The sequence below is a fragment of the Panthera leo genome, chromosome A3 (assembly GCF_018350215.1).
Source record: "Panthera leo isolate Ple1 chromosome A3, P.leo_Ple1_pat1.1, whole genome shotgun sequence".
Classification (NCBI taxonomy): domain Eukaryota; kingdom Metazoa; phylum Chordata; class Mammalia; order Carnivora; family Felidae; genus Panthera; species Panthera leo.
Window position 1 is genome coordinate 122,801,428 of NC_056681.1, and position 18,806 is coordinate 122,820,233.

Sequence of the window (18,806 nt, forward strand, 5' to 3'; positions counted from 1 at the left end):
CCTAAAGAAATCATTCAACAGAAGCAAAATGTTTTATAATCAACAGATCTACTGAAGAGTAAGTTATAATAGTTTAAAAAAAGGAGAAAGAATAGCCAAAATATTCAATACTAAACTTACATTTACTTGATGGAATATGACAGACTCATTAAAATCATACTAAGTTGCCACATCAAAATGTTTATGTCACTGCTATTTTAATACAAGAAGACAATGAAATGTTTCTTTCACATAGACTATAAAAAATGAAAGTAATTGGCTTATTGGGATGATGAAATGACAGGTAATTTTTAATTCAAACATTATCTTCAATATTGCTACATCAGCTCAGTAATTAAAACATTTATACCATCTGCATGTGGGAGGAAAAACATACAATTTATTATTTATTCTGAAAAAAATGACATTTCAAAAAATTACTAGCATTTGTTATCTAAGATTTTTTACTTTGATTGCTTAGCCCTCAGAGGGCTGGAATCCTTGGGAATGGGGAAAGCCCACAGACATGGCCACTCCCAGCAGTCATGATTTGCCGTCTCTTTCCTAAAATCCAGAAAATCCCTAAACTCTGGAGCACAAAGGAATTGTGTTTGCTCTGAGTCATACTTGAGGCAGGAGGTAAACTATAGCTTGAAGACACAATAAATGTCCTCTGGAGTTGAGAACTAAATAAGATAATATATGTGAATTCTCAGATTAGGAATGCTTGGCTCTGTAGTAAATTGCTTCAGGTCAAAATCTGACTTGTCCTCCTACTGTGATATTGGGCAATTTATTTAAAACTTCTGTGCCTCAGTTATATCATCATGTGAAGAAGGGGAAGGAGAAGAGGAGGAGGAGGAGGGGAACTGCTACCACACAGAGGCAGCACAAGGATTAAATGAGATAACGAACATACTTGCTTAGAACTATCTTGGCATATTGTGTATACTCAAATGGGTCAGCTATTTTCTCAGTAATAGTTATGAGGGTGGAAAGAGATTGTATTTTCATTTAAATACAGGTGAATTATATAGAAGCGACCAGGTGTAAAATTCCTCAACTTTCTTCCCTCCCTTCTGTAATTGTCATCTGCGTCTCAGGTGACAGGTATCCTTGTTCTTACCCACTCCACTTGTGTTCTTGTCCCTATCTCTTCAAATCCTCCATATTAACCAATAATTCTTCTCTCATCTTTTCTTTATCTTCAACCAGCCCCTTTTGGTTATCTTTCAACCCACTCTTGTAAATATATTCAAATCTCTAACATTCTCTGGAAAAAAAAAAATCTTTCCCAGATCATTTTTAAGCCTACTCTTTCTTTCCCCTTCAATTCTCAACTCAATTTCCAGCTGTAGCCATCTGCTCTGTTACACTCAGTTTTTAATCTACCCTAAATAGTTTCTGGCCAGACCATTCCATTGAAACTGCCCTGGCTGAAGCTATCAATGAGCTTCATATCAGCAAAGAATATTTTTCATTACTTATTAGATTTCTCTAATAAATTTAATATAATTTTATTATTTATTTCTGTTATTTATGTTTATTTTCTTCAGTCTTTCACTCTTATTATCTGTACCTCCTTGGCTTCTGTAATTCTATTCACATCTTTCTGTCTGCATCCGCTACTTTACTACCTTTTCATTTCCAGATTCCTCCTCCATCAACCAGTAAAACCTGAGCATCCCTCAAATTCTGCCATTTAATCGCTGCTCTTCTCTCTCCCAAGAAAGGCTCGTCAACCTCCAGTGACTCCTAGTTTTACTTATGATGTTGAAATTGATAACTTCCAAATCTATATTTATATCCTTGACCAGTACTCTGAGCATACTAGAAACAAGAGCGAAATAGCACTAAGCCTGGTACATATTGACAATAAATATTTGTGGAAAATATACAGCATTTCAATGTCCCAGACATGCCTCAATGGCCAAAACTAACCTGAGGAAAAATCCCAGAGGGGAAGCAAAACTTCTCTTTATTATTAGTTTCTGTGAATGGCTACAACACCCAGCCATTTACTCAAATCAGGGATGTGGATGTCATCAAAACTCTTCAATCTATCCTCTTTCCATATCATGCTCCTTCAAGTTACCAGTAAATAGTGTTGATTTTACCTCCTGGAATATCCCAAATCCATTCTTCTATTTCATCTCTACTTCTCTAGATGATTTCATCATCTTCTGCCTGAAACACTGCAGTAAGGAGCCACCTAATTGGTCTTGCCTGAGAGTTTGACCTGTCTGAAATTTACTCTGCCCTCCAGAAAATCTACCTAAAACACAATAAATACTTCTCTCTTTGAAGACCTTCAGTGGCCTTTTATTACTTGTATTATTCTGATAATGTGCCAGATTTTCAGCATGCCATGCCCCTTCAACCATGTTTGCTCTTTGACTCACCTTGGTATGTACTTGACCATTTTTAAGACTTATTTTCTGTAGTAAAACATAGTATATAATGAAAAGTCTCAGTTTTATAATTCTCCATGGACTCATTAAAGCAAACTCAAATTCTGTAGACTCAGAACTTTCCTTCAACTATAGCCTCAAATAATTAAAATATAGTTTTTAGATTATGACATCATAGGCAAAAGTCACCAAACACACAAGAAGGCATCCTGAACAGGACCAGACAGAAACAACAGATCATAGAATCAGATGTCCAAATACTTTAACTGTGGAATTATGAGACACTGAATAGAAAATAAATATGTTAATACATTAAAAGGGAAATTTAAAATGTAAGAAAATACAAAATGCGAGACTTATTTGGAAAAAAAGCCAAATATGTCTTCTGAAAATAGAAAGTATAGTATTAGAAGTTTTGAAAAATCTATAACGGCAGGCTTAAAGGTAAGTAGACATGATTGAAGAAATAACTGATGCAGTTATCTAAAATGTAGCTAAAAGAGATACGAAGTATGAGAAAGAGGTTATGAGACAAAGTGAGAATATCCATAATACACCTAATCTGATTCTAGAATAAGAATAGATGAGGGATGAGTAGAAGCTGTATTTTAGGAGATAATGACAAAAAGTTTTCTAGAACTGGGGTGCCTGGGTGGCTCAGTCAGTTAAGTGTCTGATTTCGGCTCAGGTCATGATCTCACGCTTTGTGGGTTTGGTCCCCACATCGGGATCTGTGCTGACAGCTCAGAGCCGGGAGCCTGCTTCAGATTCTGTGTCTCCCTCTCTCTCTGCCCCTCCCCGCTTGTGCTCTCTCTCTCTCTCTCTCTCTCTCTCTCTTCCCCAAGAATAAATAAAACACTAAAAAATAAAAACAAAAATAAAGTTTTATAGAACTATTAACAGTTAGGCATCAATAGCTTCAGGAAAACCACACACCTATTTAGCTAATTACTAACTATCAGAAACAAGCAGATGACTCTAGAAATGACCATAGTAAAAATACAGATTACTTACAGAGAACAATTATTGGAATAGCAGCTGCTTTCTGAGCTGCAGCGATGAAAACTGGAACACAGTATAATAAAATATTCATTGTCTAATAGGCAATAACTGTCAATGTAGAGCTGTGTTCACAGTGAATGTATCTTTCAAGAATGAGGTATAATAAATACAGTTTTTGACAAGCAAAAAGTGTGAATTTGCTACCAGCAGATCTCACATTCTACTGGTAGGGATGTAAATTGATAAGACCAATTTAGAAAACAGTTTGGGATTACCCATTCTAGTACACTTGGACATGCACACACCCTCACATCCAAATTCTACTCCTACACATGCACCATAGGAAAAACTCTCATATATATGCACTAAGAAAAATGTATGGGAATATTCATAGTGGACACAATGTCAATAAGTAGGATATTAAAATGGGAAACTATTATTATTATTATTATATATTAATACAATGTAACAAATAGGTAAATCACAAACTGAAACAACAAGGCACAGAATATATGTAGTATGACCCCATAAATTTTCAAACACATGGAAAGCTAAACCATGTATTATTTAGAGGCATAAATGTATGGTAAAAAATAAGAAAAAATAATAAAGAAAATCAAGAATCTGATAAATGCAAAAATAAGGACAATGTTACCTGAGTGGGGTGGAAAGCAATGGAATGAGAAGTAGTATCATGGACTTCATGAATCATGACCATTTTTAAACGGAGAAGAGGATACATGAGTGCTCACTATATTGTTATCCTTTATCTTATCTTTGTTTTTATAAATATTCATATGTATCTACCCAATATTTAATCTGAAAAGTTAAAGTGAAGAAAAGGCATCCAGTCAACACTCAGTTTTCTTCCTAATTGCCTGTACACAAGCTTCTCCTGTGTGGAATACTGCTCTCTCCTACTTTGGTCTGGCTAATACTTGTACTTACTTTTACTCTCAGAATTTTTATCAACCCCATGGTGGATTTAAGGTCTGTCTTCTGCAACCATTCACACAAATACAGATATACACACCTTCCGTCATTCTTTTTGAGTGCAAACCAATCTTTATCATGTTTTATCTAATATGCTGAAGACACTTTACTTTCATTTCCCCAGCACATTGCACGTTCTTATAAAGTGGGCATTTCCTCTTATTTTGCATGCCCAGTGTCTGGCTCATATTAGATAGTCAATGAAAATTACATGGATTGTCACTTGGTAGTAGAGTTATGTCCCTATATCCATCAGAGTCATTCTGGAGGAGGTGAAAACTGAACAAGTTCTGAAGGGAGAAAGAAGAGGAGAATAAGGAATTGGAAGGCTGAAATGACTAGGAATTCCATCAGGATTATAAATTATTCTGGTGTTGTTTCTACAATTATGGGTAGAAGTTCTTACTGCCCCAATAATACACATGTGCATCTGTGCTTCCAAGTCTTGATTCAATCCTTCTTTCTCTTGGTATGTGGAATTTGCTCCTCTTCCATTCACACTCAACCCATGTATTAAAGAACTTGATCCTAGGAAGACAACTTTCCTCATTCATCTCCAGTGCTTATGGATCATTTAATTATATCATAACTCATTAACTGAGCTGGTGGTGAGCTGGTCACTTTATGTTTTCATGACTCCTGTTAACCTTCGAAATATAAATAGCCCTGTAAGACAAGTAAGCCATTTGGGGTCTAACTTCTGTAGGATTTTTTTTTCCAAGGACAATGTTTGCCATATAAGAAAACACACCAAGAATAACTTTAGCTATGGATGAGAGATTAAAAAAAATAAGTCCAAGATTTCTAGAACCCAGTTCTCATATAAGCAAAGATAATACCCTTGTTTGTCATCATCAGCAATACACATTTCCATAGTACTGTTCTCCAGGGATATATCTTCTCAGGGCCAAACAAAGAGGTTCTATTGAGTACCTAATATGCATTTAACTCTAAGGAAATAAGGAAACAGTACTTTGTCTTAACCTTTATGATATAAAAATCATTTGTTGAGAAAACAGTAAAGCATCCATTTGGCAGCAAATAATATAAAGAGGCTATTCAACTTCATTATAAGTATTAATGAACATCTATGACATATACAACATTCTTCTAGGTGTGGGAAATAACTAAGATTGAATTATGTTGTGAAATCTAGTCTTCCAGATATTTTGAGTAGCCATCAAGCCTCCTCTATTTTCGCTGCCTCTCAGAATCTAGAATGGTGCTTTAAACAGGTTCCATGCTCAATCAAGGTGTGTTTTAGACGATCATGGCAGCTATGTCTATATAGTGGAAGTTGGTGAACTAGTTTGTTGTTTTAGAATACCTCAGTGGCTTTGAAATTGTATAGGGCAAAGACATGGTTTTGAGTATATTTTATGTGTATTTATTATAAGCAGATTCTATTTCCTCCATAGTGGTACTGTCCACTATCTACTGAACTCATACTTCTTCCATTAACCTGAACTCAAGTGTTGCTGGACATGCTATTGGTCTGAGTTAGCATGAAGTAGGCTATCAATCACAATTGTCCTGTGAGCACCCTCCACTGCCCACCCAACCATGTCTGGATCACTATCTAAAGAATTGCCTGAGAGCTGAAGGAACCAAATGTGGAAAAAAAGAAGGGTGGAGGGTAGGACTACTTTCCTCTGGCTCACTCATAATGCCTCAGGTTTAGAGGAAAATCACAATGGGATCCTTGAGTTCTCCATCATCTTTACTACAGGAAATCCAGGCTCCTATTTCCTTCCTATCTGAGGACATACATAGCTTATGCACCCCCTTCCTGTCAGCCATTTCAGTTACTCAATACAACAGTTGATTCTCTTTTATAATAGCTCTTTCCTTTCTTACTACTCCTAAGGGATAAAAACTGGTTTATTACATTTTCAAAGATCCTGCTTCTCACTCAGTGTTCTTCATCTAAAGACTCTGTCTTTTGGCTTCATTCTCTCTTCCATCACTGATGGAAACATAAAGGGCCAGGCATCATTGGATATGTACCACAAAGGCCAGGCAGCTAGTAGACACAATCTACTATAATTCTCATAACACCAAATCAGCTGTTATTATTATCCTTATTTGCAGATAAGGGATCTACATTTCAGAGAAATTAAGTGAATTGCCTATTCTATTCAGAATTGCAATTCTGAATTAAACCAACCATTCAAACTTTCAAACAAATTGGATCAAACCCAACCTTGTGTTGTTTACACTAACCCTACCATAACCCTTTGTTTTGTTTTGTTTTTTTAATTTTTTTAACGTTTTATTTATTTTGAGACAGGGAGAGACAGAGCATGAACAGGGGAGGGTCAGAGAGAGGGAGACACATAATCTGAAACAGGCTCCAGGCTCTGAGCTGTCAGCACAGAGCCCGACGTGGGGCTCGAACTCATGGACCACAAGATCATGACCTGAGCCGAAGTTGGCCGCTTAACCGACTGAGCCACCCAGGCGCCCCTTGTTTTGTTTTTTAAATGTTTATTTATTTTTGAGAGACAGAGCATGAGCAGGGGAGGGACAGAGAGAGAGGGAAACACAGAATCCGAAGCAGGCTCCAGGCTCTGAGCTGTCAGCACAGAGCCCAATGCAGGGCTCAAATTCATGAACCGTGAGATCATGACCTGAGCTGAAGTCAGAAGCTCAACCAACTGAGCCACCCCCAAAACCCCTTGTTTTTTAAGGAAGGAAGAAACACTAACAGTAAGGGAGATTCTACTCTCTAGAAAAAAAAACTTATAGAATTTTATCATGAGAACTTCACTAGGGAATATTTCATATTTCCTAAGAATATATGAATATAAATATTTCATAAGAAAAGAAGTTTTATGTGTGTGCATATATGTGCTAAATCTTAGTTCACTGTAAATTATTGACCCTTTTATATAAAGAATTTGAAAATATTTGTTTGTTTTTTTTTTTTTTTTTTGCAGATTCCAAGATTTTCATTGTTCTTACATTCTTAGGAATTAAGAAAAAAGAGGATGGTCTCTGAAGTGTTCTCTAGTAATCCTCAAAAGAAATATAAAATGTGACCTATACTTCCTTAGCCAAAACTAAATATAAAATCTGCCACCCTGAGATGAGTAGTCCTTATGCTAACTCTTGGAAAGGAATGGCCTGTTTCCTCTCAATTCCATCTGGATCTTTCTATTCAGCTGAGATTAATGGATTCAGCTAATGAGTCACCCTGTCAGTGTCTAGTTGTTTAGCACTGGAGGAAAAAAAAACTCCCACCTCTCCTTATAGCAATTAAATTTCTTAGCTGAAGAAAACATGTTAAAGGAATATATAAAGTTATGAAAAATAGAAGATCTGCTTCTTTCCAAATAACAGTAAGGGTATTTTATGATGTATGATTCCAAAATGGCCACATTTGGATGGGTTCAGATATAACAGGGTATGTACAAATTGGATTTGGTATTTACTGCAGCAGTTGAATGAGATATTATGACCTTTCCTTTACATACTTGGCTGCCCAATGTATTACATGTGTGATTAATGTGGATGTGTGTGTATATGTGGATGTGTGTGCTTACCAACTCTGCCTATTTCCTTTGTGGAACACGATGGATGATGACTGTAAAATGATTACTTATGGACTACCAGAAACTAGAGCCCCTTAAATACGGAATCCCAACTTTATGCCCTTCTTTTTTCTGTAATTGACTTCCTCAAGAATTAGACTTAGGTGAAGAAGAAGGAGGAAGAGGACATTTCTGAGTGCCTCTGATTCACAGGAATAGCTTATTTATGTTGGTTGTAATTATGTCATTCCAGGTGATGAATAAGAGAGAAAGAAAGAAAAGGCAGGACCAGAAGAGCCACAAACAATATTTCAGGACAGATATAATGGTGAGTACAGGTGATGACCTACAAGTAAGGATTTCTGGGAGAAAAAGATCACAATGAAGCACTGAGACAAACTGGAGACAAACATGCCAAAGCTAAAAGAAAGTTGTGTTTTATAAAGTTTCAGGTACCTTGAAACAAAATCCCAGTTTATGACCCATGAGAATGCATAGTCTAACAAGACGAGAAGCCCAGGACATTAATCTGCAGTACTTTCAGGAAAATTCAAGACTCAAAGTCTCAGTAGGTTTAATAAATGTCACATGTGTTAGGTTAAGATGTTCAGAGTCAGTTTTTGGGAGTAATGAATGGTTAAATACAATAACTTGTATCTCCTAAAAAATAATTACAGAGGATGAACCTGGGACGCACTCATCAGAAAAATGCTAAACTCATGAGTCTTTAGATGTGGTCCTGGGAAGACTATTTCCAACAAAAGAGACATACTTCCTAAGGACTGAATCAGCATCAGGAAGGCTGGACTAGCACTGACATGGAAAGAAAGACACCATGAAAATTGTTTTCCACAACCTTGAAAGTGGAGAGAAGCCTTGGGTGTTTACTACTTCAAGGGGCTCCTCTGGTGGTGGGAAATGCAGTGGATTATGCAAACAACATATATACGTATATGTGTATATATATACACATATACGCATATATACATATATATGTGTGTGTGTGTGTGTATATATATATATATATATATATATATATATATATATATATATGAAAAGTATAATCTTATAGATAAAGGATATTAAAAATCAATATGATATTTATCTCTTCAAACAGTTGAATGACCCATTTGGTCATACTGTATTATTATTTTTATATATTATCAAATCCAGTATGCTAAAATTTTCTTTAGAATATCTGCATCTGGGGACGCCTAGGTGGCTTGGTCGGTTGGGCGGCCGACTTCGGCTCAGGTCATGATCTCGCGGTCCGTGAGTTCCAGCCCCGCGTCGGGCTCTGGGCTGATGGCTCAGAGCCTGGAGCCTGTTTCGGATTCTGTGTCTCCCTCTCCCTCTGCCCCTCCCCTGTTCATGCTCTGTCTCTCTCTGTCTCAAAGATAAACGTTAAAAAAATTAAAAAAAAAAAAAAGAATATCTGCATCTGTGTCATAAAGAATATTGGTCATAAGGTTTATTCTTTTTTTCTTTTTTATTATTTTATTTTTCATCATGATAAGTGTACTCTTTAATCCCCATCATCTATTTCACCCATCCCCTCACCAACCTGCCCTGTGGTAACCATCAGTTTGTCATCTATACTTAAGAGTCTGTTTCTTGGCTTGTTTCTCTCTTTTCTTCCCTTTGCTTATTTGTTTCTTCAATTCCACATGTGAGTGAAATCATATAATATTTGATTTCTCTAACTTATTTTGCTTAGCTCTACTAGAAGCTAGCTAGCTTTATTAGAAGCTAGATACTCCCTAGCTCTATTCACGTTGTTACAAATGCCAAGATACCATTCTTTTTTTATGGCTGAATATTACATTGTATGTATGTGTGATATACATGTGTGTGTGTGTATGTGTGTGTGTGTGTGTGTGTGTGTGTGTGTATAATATCTTTTTTATCCATCCGTCTATTGATGGACATTCAGGCTGTTTCCATATTTTAGCTACTGTAGATAATGCTGCTCTAAAGATAAGGGGTGCATGTATCCCTCTGAATTAGTATTTTTGTATACTTTGGGAAAATACGTACTAGTGGAATTGCTGGATCTCAGGGTAGTTCTATTTTTAACTTTTTGAGGAACTTCCATACTGTTTTCCAGGGTGGCTGCACCAGTTTGCATTTCCACCAACAGTGCAAGAGGGATCCCCTTTCTCCATATCCTTGGCAACACTTGTTGTTTCTTGTGTTGTTGATTTTAGCCATTCTGACAGGTGTAAGATGATATCTCATTGTGATTTTAATGTGCATTTCCCTGATGATAAATGACCGTTGAGCATCTTTTCATGTGTCTGTTGGACCACTGTTGTATTCTTTGGAAAAATGCCTGGTTATTCCTTCTGCCCATTTTTAAATTGGAATATTTTGGCTTTTGGGTGTTGAGTTGTATCAGTTCTTTATATATTTTGGATACTAACCTTTTATCAGATATGCCATTTGAAAATATCTCCAACCATTCAGTAGATTGCCTTTTAGGTTTTTTGTTTGTTTGTTTTTTGTTTCATTAGCTGTGCAGAAACTTTCTATTTCAATGTAGTCCCAATAGGTTTTTTTTTTTTTTTTTTTTTGGCTTTGATTCCCCTTGCCTCAAGAGAGGCAATTTATATATATATATAAATTACAGTCTGTTGTTACAGTCTGAAGGTTTGTTTTCTTATAATATCTTTGTCTAGTTTTTTCATCAGGGTAATACTAGCCTGAAAACATAAGAAGTATTCTCTCTGGTTCAATTTTTTGGAAAGGTGTGTTTTTGTTGTTGTTGTTGCTGCTGCTGTTTTGTTTTTTGGGTTTTTTTGTAGAATTGACAGTATTTCTTCCTTAAATAATCACCAGAATTCACCAGAGAATACATCTGGATGAAGGATTTTCAGTGTGGAAGATTTTTCACTAGAAATCACACTATTGTGGTTGATTTAGACCTATAACATTTCTTTCACAATTAGGTTTTCTAGCTGGAGTCAAAGAATTTGTTTGTTTCTTCTAAATTAATATGTGTCGAATGTGTACCAATGTCACCTTTTTCAATTCCAACACTGACAATTTTGTATCTTTCTTTCATTGTTTTGATTAGGCAGGTTAAAGATTTATCCATTTCTTAAAATCTTTTCAAAGAACAAAAAAAGATCATTTGGTTTTAATGTCTTTCTCTATTTTTCCTGTTTTTTAGTATACTGATTTTTATCCATTCTTTTCATTTATTCTGTAAGTAATTTGCTCTTAATTTATTAGTTTTGTAAGGTGAGCTCAGGTCATTGGCTTTATGTGATTCTTGTTTTCCAATATAGGCATTAATGGTATAAATTTCCCCCCAGCTATTGCTTCAGTTTTATCCCAAAATTTTGATTTGTTGTGTTTTCATTTGCATCCAGGACAAAATGTTAATATCTCTTTTGCTTCTCTTTTGGATATGGGTTATGTAGAAGCATGATATTCAGTTTCTAAACATTTGGAAACTTTTCAGAGATCTTCCTATTTTTTTTCTAATTTAGTTCCCTTGTTGTCAGAGACTCTCTCTCTCTCTCTATATATATATGTGTGTGTGTGTGTGTGTGTGTATATATATATATATACACACGTATATATATATATTATATACACACGTATTATATATATATATATATATATATATATATATATATATATATATATTAAAGAGTGAAATCTATTTTAATGCCTGAATATTTTTTTCCTGGTAAATGTCCCATGTTCACTTGAAAAAAATATGTATTTTGCTATTGTTAGGTGCTGTGTTCTATAAATATCAATAAGCTCAGGTTGGTTCATTGTTGTGATGAACAATTTTATGCATCAACTTGAGTGGGCTAAAAGATGCCTAGAAAGCTAGTTAAACATTATTTCTGAGTGTGTCTATAACAGGGGTTCTAGAATAGGTTAGCATTTAAATCAGTGGACTGAGTAAAGATCATCAATATGGGTGAGCATCATCCAATCTGTCAAAGGCCTGAAAAGAACAAAAAAGTTGGAAGAGGGACAAATATGCTCTCTGCTTGAGCACCTAATTGTGCCATTGGACATCAGAAGTTCTGTTTTCTGGGCCTTTGGATTCAAACTGGAACATATAACATTAGCTCCCTCATTCTCAGGCCTTTGGGTTGGATTGAAACTGAACCAACAGCTTTCCTGGGCTCCCATCTTGAAGATGGTAGGTCATGGGACTTGTCAGCCTCCATAATCATGTGAGCCAACCCCTCATAATAAGTTTCTTTCTATGTATCTTTTTATAGACATTCCATTGGTTCTATTTCTCTGAAGAATCCTAACTAACACAGTTGTGTTATTCAAGTCCTTTATATACTTAATGATTTTCTTTTTACTTGTTTTATCTACTATTGAGGTAGGAATACTGAAGTATCTAATTACAATTGTAGCTTATCTACTTCTTCTTTAAGTTATATCAAGTTTGCATGTATATTTTATTTATTTTATTTTATTTTTAATTTGCATCCAAATTAGTTAGCATATAGTGCAAAAATGATTTCAGGAGTAGATTTCTTAGTGCCCCTTACCCATTTAGCCCATCCCCCCTCCCACAACCCCTCCCATAACCATCAGTTTGTTCTCCATATTTATGAGTCTCTTCTGTTGTCTCCCTCCCTGTTTTTATATTATTTTTGTTTCCCTTCCCTTATGTTCATCTGTTTTGTCTCTTAAAGTCCTCATATGAGTGAAGTCATATGATTTTTGTCTTTCTCTCATTTCACTTAGCATAATACCCTCAAGTTCCATCCATGTAGTTGCAAATGGCAAGATTTCATTCTTTTTGATTGGCGAGTAATACTCCATTGCATATATATACACCACATCTTCTTTATCCATTCATCCATAGATGGACATTTGGGCTCTTTTCATACTTTGGCTATTGTTGATAGTGTTGCTATAAACATGGGGGTGCATATGTCCCTTCAAAGCAGCGTACCATTATCCCTTGGATAAATGCCTAGTAGTGCACTTGCTGGGTCATAGGGCAGTTCTATTTTTAGTTTTTAGAGGAATCTCCATACTGTTTTCCAGAGTGTCTCCACCAGCTTGCATTCCCACCAACAATGCAAAAGAGATCCTCTTTCTCTGCATCCTCTCCAACATCTGTTGTTGCCCAAGTTGTTAATATTAGGCATTCTGACAGGTGTAAGGTGGTATCCATCGTGGTTTTGATTCGTATTTCCCTGATGATGAGTGATGTTGAGCATTTTTTCATGTGTCGGTTGGCCATCTGGATGTCTTCTTTGGAGAAGTGTCTATTCATGTCTTTTGCCCATTTCCTCACTGGATTATTTGTTTTTTGGGTGTTGAGTTTGATAAGTTCTTTGTAGATTTTGGATAGTAACCCTTTATCTGATATGTCATCTGCAAATATATTCTCCCATGCTGTCAGTTGCCTTTTAGTTTTGCTGATTGTTTCTTTCGCTGTGCAGAAGCTTTTTATTTTGCTGAGGTCCCAGTAGTTCATTTTTGCTTTTGTTTTCCTTGCCTCCAGAGATGTGTTGAGTAAGAAGTTGCAGCAGCAAAGATCAAAGAGGTTTTTGCCTGCTTTCTCCTTGAGGATTTTGATGGCTTCCTGTCTTACATTGATGTCTTTAATCCATTTTGAGTTTATTGTTGTGTATGGTGTAAGAAAGTGGTCCAGGTTCATTCTTCTTCATGTTGCTGTCCAGTTTTCCCAGCACCACTTGCTGAAGAGACTGTCTTTATTCCATTGGATATTCTTTCCTACTTTGTCACAGATTAGATGGCCATTTGTTTGTGGGTCCATTTCTGGGTTCTCTATTCTGTTCCATTGATCTGAGTGTCTGTTCTTGTGCCAGTACCATACTTGGTGATTACAGCTTGAAGTCTGGGATTGTGATGCCTCCTGCTTTGGTTTTCTTTTTCAAGATTGCTTTGGCTATTCGGGGTCTTTTCTGGTTCCATACAAATTTTAGGATTATTTGTTCTAGCTCTGTGAAGAATGCTGGTGTTATTTTGATAGGGATTGAATTGAATATGTAGATTGCTTTGAGTAGTATCGACATTTTAACAATATTTATTCCTATCCAGGAGCATGGAATTTTTTTCCATTTTTTTTTGTGTCTTCTTCAATTTCTTTCATAAGCTTTCTATAGTTTTCAGTGTATAGATTTTTTACATCTTTGGTTATATTTATTCCTAGTTATTTTATGGTGCATGTATATTTTAAAGCTCTATTTTTGGGAATATAAATGTTTGGGATTGTGATGACCTTTTGATGAATTGACCTTTTTAACATTATGAGGTGACCTTCTGTTTACCTAATAATATATTGCCTCTCTGCAATCAAATTCATGTGACCTTAAAAAGTCACCATAGCTTTATTTTCATTAATGTTAGCATGCTATACCTTTTTATATCCTTTTATTTTCAATTTATATCATTATATTTAAAGTGCATTTCTTTTTGGGTCTTCCTTTTTTATTCAAACTGAAAATCTTGAATTTTTATTGGGATTTTTAAACCATTTACATTCAGTATAATTTTGAAATGGTGAGGTTTAAGTCCAATGTCTTGAAAACAATTGTTTCATACATTTTATCTGTCTTTTGAATATTTGGAGGATGAACTCAGATACTTTTATTACATGTTAACCATATGTGGAAATTGTTATATTGGAATTTAATTACATGTTTACATTTCTATCTCATACTCTGTCATTAATACATTAAGAACAGAAAATGCCTCATTCATCTTTCTTGAACTTTTGACATTATTGGTACTTTAGAGATAGAATCTAAAGTGCTTGACTATATTTGTACAGCAAATAATGGCATGAATACATCCATTCATTCTTCACAGAGGAGTATCAGTTGCAAATGGATGCTTTATATTAAAGTTAACTCCTCATTACAAGGCCATAAACATCATCTGGGTTGACTATTGTGCTTCTATTCTATGATCTCAGACTCTATTTTTAACTTTAAAGCACAGTGGAGGGGGACACTTGGAACAGATTTGATGTTTTATCAAATATACCACAGGTATTCCAGTGGGAGTGTTATTGAATCAAGTATATGTTCCAACAGGATGTAAGAGAGAAAACTAGCATTAATTACTTGCCTGATGACTTCTTCTTGTCTTACAGAATAAGATACTTGTTTTAAGCTGCATAAATGCTGTTAATTCAATACTGGAAAGAAACAGAAAGGAATATTTGACAAGCACAGCTATTGCACTTGATTGAAATACTGGTTTTATCCCTCTGAAAATCCCAAATGTGGAAAAGTGCAAAACCATATGAGAAATTTGACCTGTCTCGATTAGTCAGAATTTCTTTTTAAGTTTATGTATTTATTTTGAAAGAGAGAGAGTGTGTGTGTGTGTGTGTGTGTGCGCAAGAGAGAACACATACCATGCTAGCATGAATCAGGGAGGGAAGAGGGAGAGCAGAGAGAGAGGGAGGGAGAGAGAATCCCAAGCAGGCTCTGCACTGTCAGCACAGAGCCCAACATGGGGCTCGAACCCACTGAGATCAAGACCTGAACTGAAACCAAGAGTCCGACACTTAACTGACTGAACCACCCAGGCACCCCTCAATTAATCAGAATTTTTAAAACAGTAACACTGATTTTAAAACCATCTTCAAAGAATTAAAGAACAATTGGTTCAAATTAAGTTAAAAAATATTATTTTCTGAATACATGTATTAGGATTAATTGAACTTGATCAATATTAATGCTATAAATACACTTTTAATTTCTTTTTTAATGAACAACTTTTGTGCTCATCGAGGTATAACAAACATAAGATGCTTGGATTTACTTATTAAGCCACAGATAAAATTTTGCTGTACATTTGGACTGGTACTAACTAGAAATTTTAAGGGGAAGAAAAAAACAGCCACATCTTATATTTTGAAGAAGTTGTAGAAAATCTATCCTTAAAGAATGCATTTTCCAAAAGGAAAAAAAAAGAATATGACTTTCTCTCCTTAAAAAAAACTATGAGAATGAGTGAAAGATGAAAAATGATTCTTTCTCCGTACAGTGAAACCACAGGCAAAACAGAATAGTTTTGCCATCTTTGGAGCTATAGAGTGAAAAATGAGTACCTAGAAGTAGATAATTCTATTCTGGTTGTTCAGTTAAAGCAACTTACGGGAAACATTTTTCCATATAGATAGATAGATAGATGGATAGATGGACAGATAGATGTATATACTTGAAATATTATAGATTGGCCAACATATAAACTGGTAATATTCAAAGTATGTGAAAGACAAAATTATAATTGGACATCTTTTATCACAAATGACTTAAAAGTGAGATTGGGTTCCATAGAATATGAATCATCTGAATACTTACATATTCTGTTGCATCAACTTGGTGAGCTATTGCCACTGCTGCTCTAGCGTGTAATTTATTAATAGTAATATTAGGCAATATTCCCTTGATTTCCATAACTGTAGTTTCCTAGGACAGTGTGATGCCACAAATAAGCTAGGATAATGGTTGTTGTCATCTGTATTCATCACTTTGGAAAGCTGCTCCAAAAACAGAACTACTAGTAATAGTTACCATGTCTGATTTTGTGTTCAAGAAAGTGTTATGATTTTAATAAATGCTTGTCCTGTTATGAACTACAGTTTGCTGGTCTCCTGCCAGCAACACTGAAGTTTACCTAAACCAGGTAGGTCTTTAAGGGACTGTTCCCAAAGGCTTAAAATTACACAAAGGCACACTTAATAATTTACCTGGACTGAAGTTGCACTTCAAGGCATACTGTCCCAACCAGCCGTATAGGCTGGCAAGATAGTTTACATGTACAAGAACTCACAGTCCCAGACTTTCCTCCCCTGAGGGATGTTTTTCCAGTTTTTCTTTAAGCACATCATACTGTTTCCTTCCATTTAAAGGCCTTGGCCTTCTACCACTGGATAATAGCATGTTTGAGTAAAGAAGTGACATTTGGAGAGCAGCTCTTGAATGAGGAAGACCTGAAGGACTGTGGCAGGAAGGGTAGTTTACAAATGTCAGAGATGATTATTCCCCAGAACATAAAATAAAGGTAAATAGAGAGCATAAATCTTGCCTTTCCACACTGAAGCTTTTATTGTGTTTGCCCCTAGTTATTGCAAATCCAATTTTCATTGGAATCCCATTGGGAGTGTGGCTCACACTAATTTTTGAGCTTGAAGAATTATCAGGGAACAAAATCATTGTATTGCTTTTGGACTCCAGTGCAAATCTAGTATGAATATGGAATAGGCATTTCTGTACATTGAGAAAGTGTGTTTCTTTTCAGCTTAAAAAAACAAGCTACAAGAGACATATTTCTCTCCAAACATTAAGAAACAACTGAGCTAAGTTGCAAAATACCTTCTCTTCCTAGGTTGCCAGAACATGAAAAATTGCAGAGCTTCTAGGCCTTGAGCCAACCTTATTCAGGACTCAGGAAAGAAAAAAAAAACAGTCTGGGTAAATTCTCAATGTAAACTGCTATGGGAGCATGTTACTGTGTAAGCTTAAAGAGAGGATGCACCTGTACGTCTGTCTTGCCTTTTTGTTATTCCATCCTGGGCAAGAGGCAAACCAAGTTTAAATGCCCCCACCAGCCTCCCTTTCACTCAGCTCATTCAGGTAATCTTTACAGGCTGCATCCACACACTGTGGCTACACACATTTCCCAAGTATTTCCAAATCAAGTGGTTAGATTTATCAATTAAAAGGAAAAAAGTAGATAATAGTCACATTGTATGATTGAACTGACAAGGTCTAAAACCAACAAACAATTCCACAACAGCCCTGATTTTCTACTGTGTTTAATTCCAGATACTTTTCATCAGTTGAAATAATCCCCCAAAATCCAATATATTAAAATGAATAAGCCAGAGGACTCTGGCTTAAATGTTCACAGAGATCTTTGAGCCATCCTTCCCCTTCTAGAGTACTTCCCCTTCCCTGAACTATTGCTAAGACCCCATGGCTTCACCTGGCTCAGTGTACAAATCTCCATCATAGGATTACCCAGGCTCAGATGCAGGCCATGTGTATCCCAAACCTATAATCATCACTAAAATGAGGTATGTGTTGAAGTGGGACAAGATTAATGGAAGAGATACTAGTATTCAAATATGTATTAAATAGAGTCTAAGAGAAGCCAGATGAAGTCAACTCTGATCTTCTTGATATCTGTCTAATGATGAGTAAATAAAATAGTAACCCCTCCTTATAGTCATGATCATCTCATTCTTCATCAGTTTTTGAGGATACCTATACATGATTCTCCTTTTGAACTTCCAAGGAGATGGAAATGCTCACCTCAATATGCCAGGGACCCACAAATCTAAAGGTCATTGTTTCTTCCCAGATTAACACTGTCTTCCCTGTGCTTGAATCTCTGATGATACCTTGAGCCCCTCTGACCTTCTGCAACCATCTCCTAGCAATTTTCTATACCCAATAAATATGAAGCTCAAGAAGGCTCCTGTTAAAATTGAGGCAGATCTTTGTTTAACCCAGGCCATAGATACATTCTGGTTTGCTCTTCAAGATTAACTTAACTTGAATATCTTAGTTAAAAGAATTCTAACCCATACTGGCCAGGTACTCGTCCCAATTGATGTTCCTCCATGAATCACTAAGTCTCCTGAACAGCAGAAAACATTGCCATGTCTTCTACTGCTTTTCCAGAGGCCACCCGAAATTCCATGTCTCTAGACAAGTGACAACCTCTTTTTACAATGGAAAACTTACAGAGTGGCCCTGGACTTCATATTAGGCTCTAGGAATGCTAGTTGCTATGTAACACTCATGCTGATATTTTCCAAAATAACCCATCCAACTTATGTAATAGAATATTCAGGGAACAAAAAAAAGTAAATCTTTTCCCAATAGGGTAGATACCTTGCTCTAGA

The 18,806-nt window shown here is 35.8% G+C and overlaps 1 long non-coding RNA gene across 1 annotated transcript; it reads left to right on the plus strand.

Annotated features, from left to right (window-relative positions):
* Positions 1–2,627: 2,627 nt before the first annotated feature.
* On the plus strand, positions 2,628–17,417 carry LOC122215143. The gene is made up of 3 exons (XR_006200261.1): positions 2,628–2,834; positions 8,172–8,246; positions 17,282–17,417. It is a non-coding gene; the product is annotated as an uncharacterized LOC122215143 (long non-coding RNA).
* Positions 17,418–18,806: the final 1,389 nt, after the last annotated feature.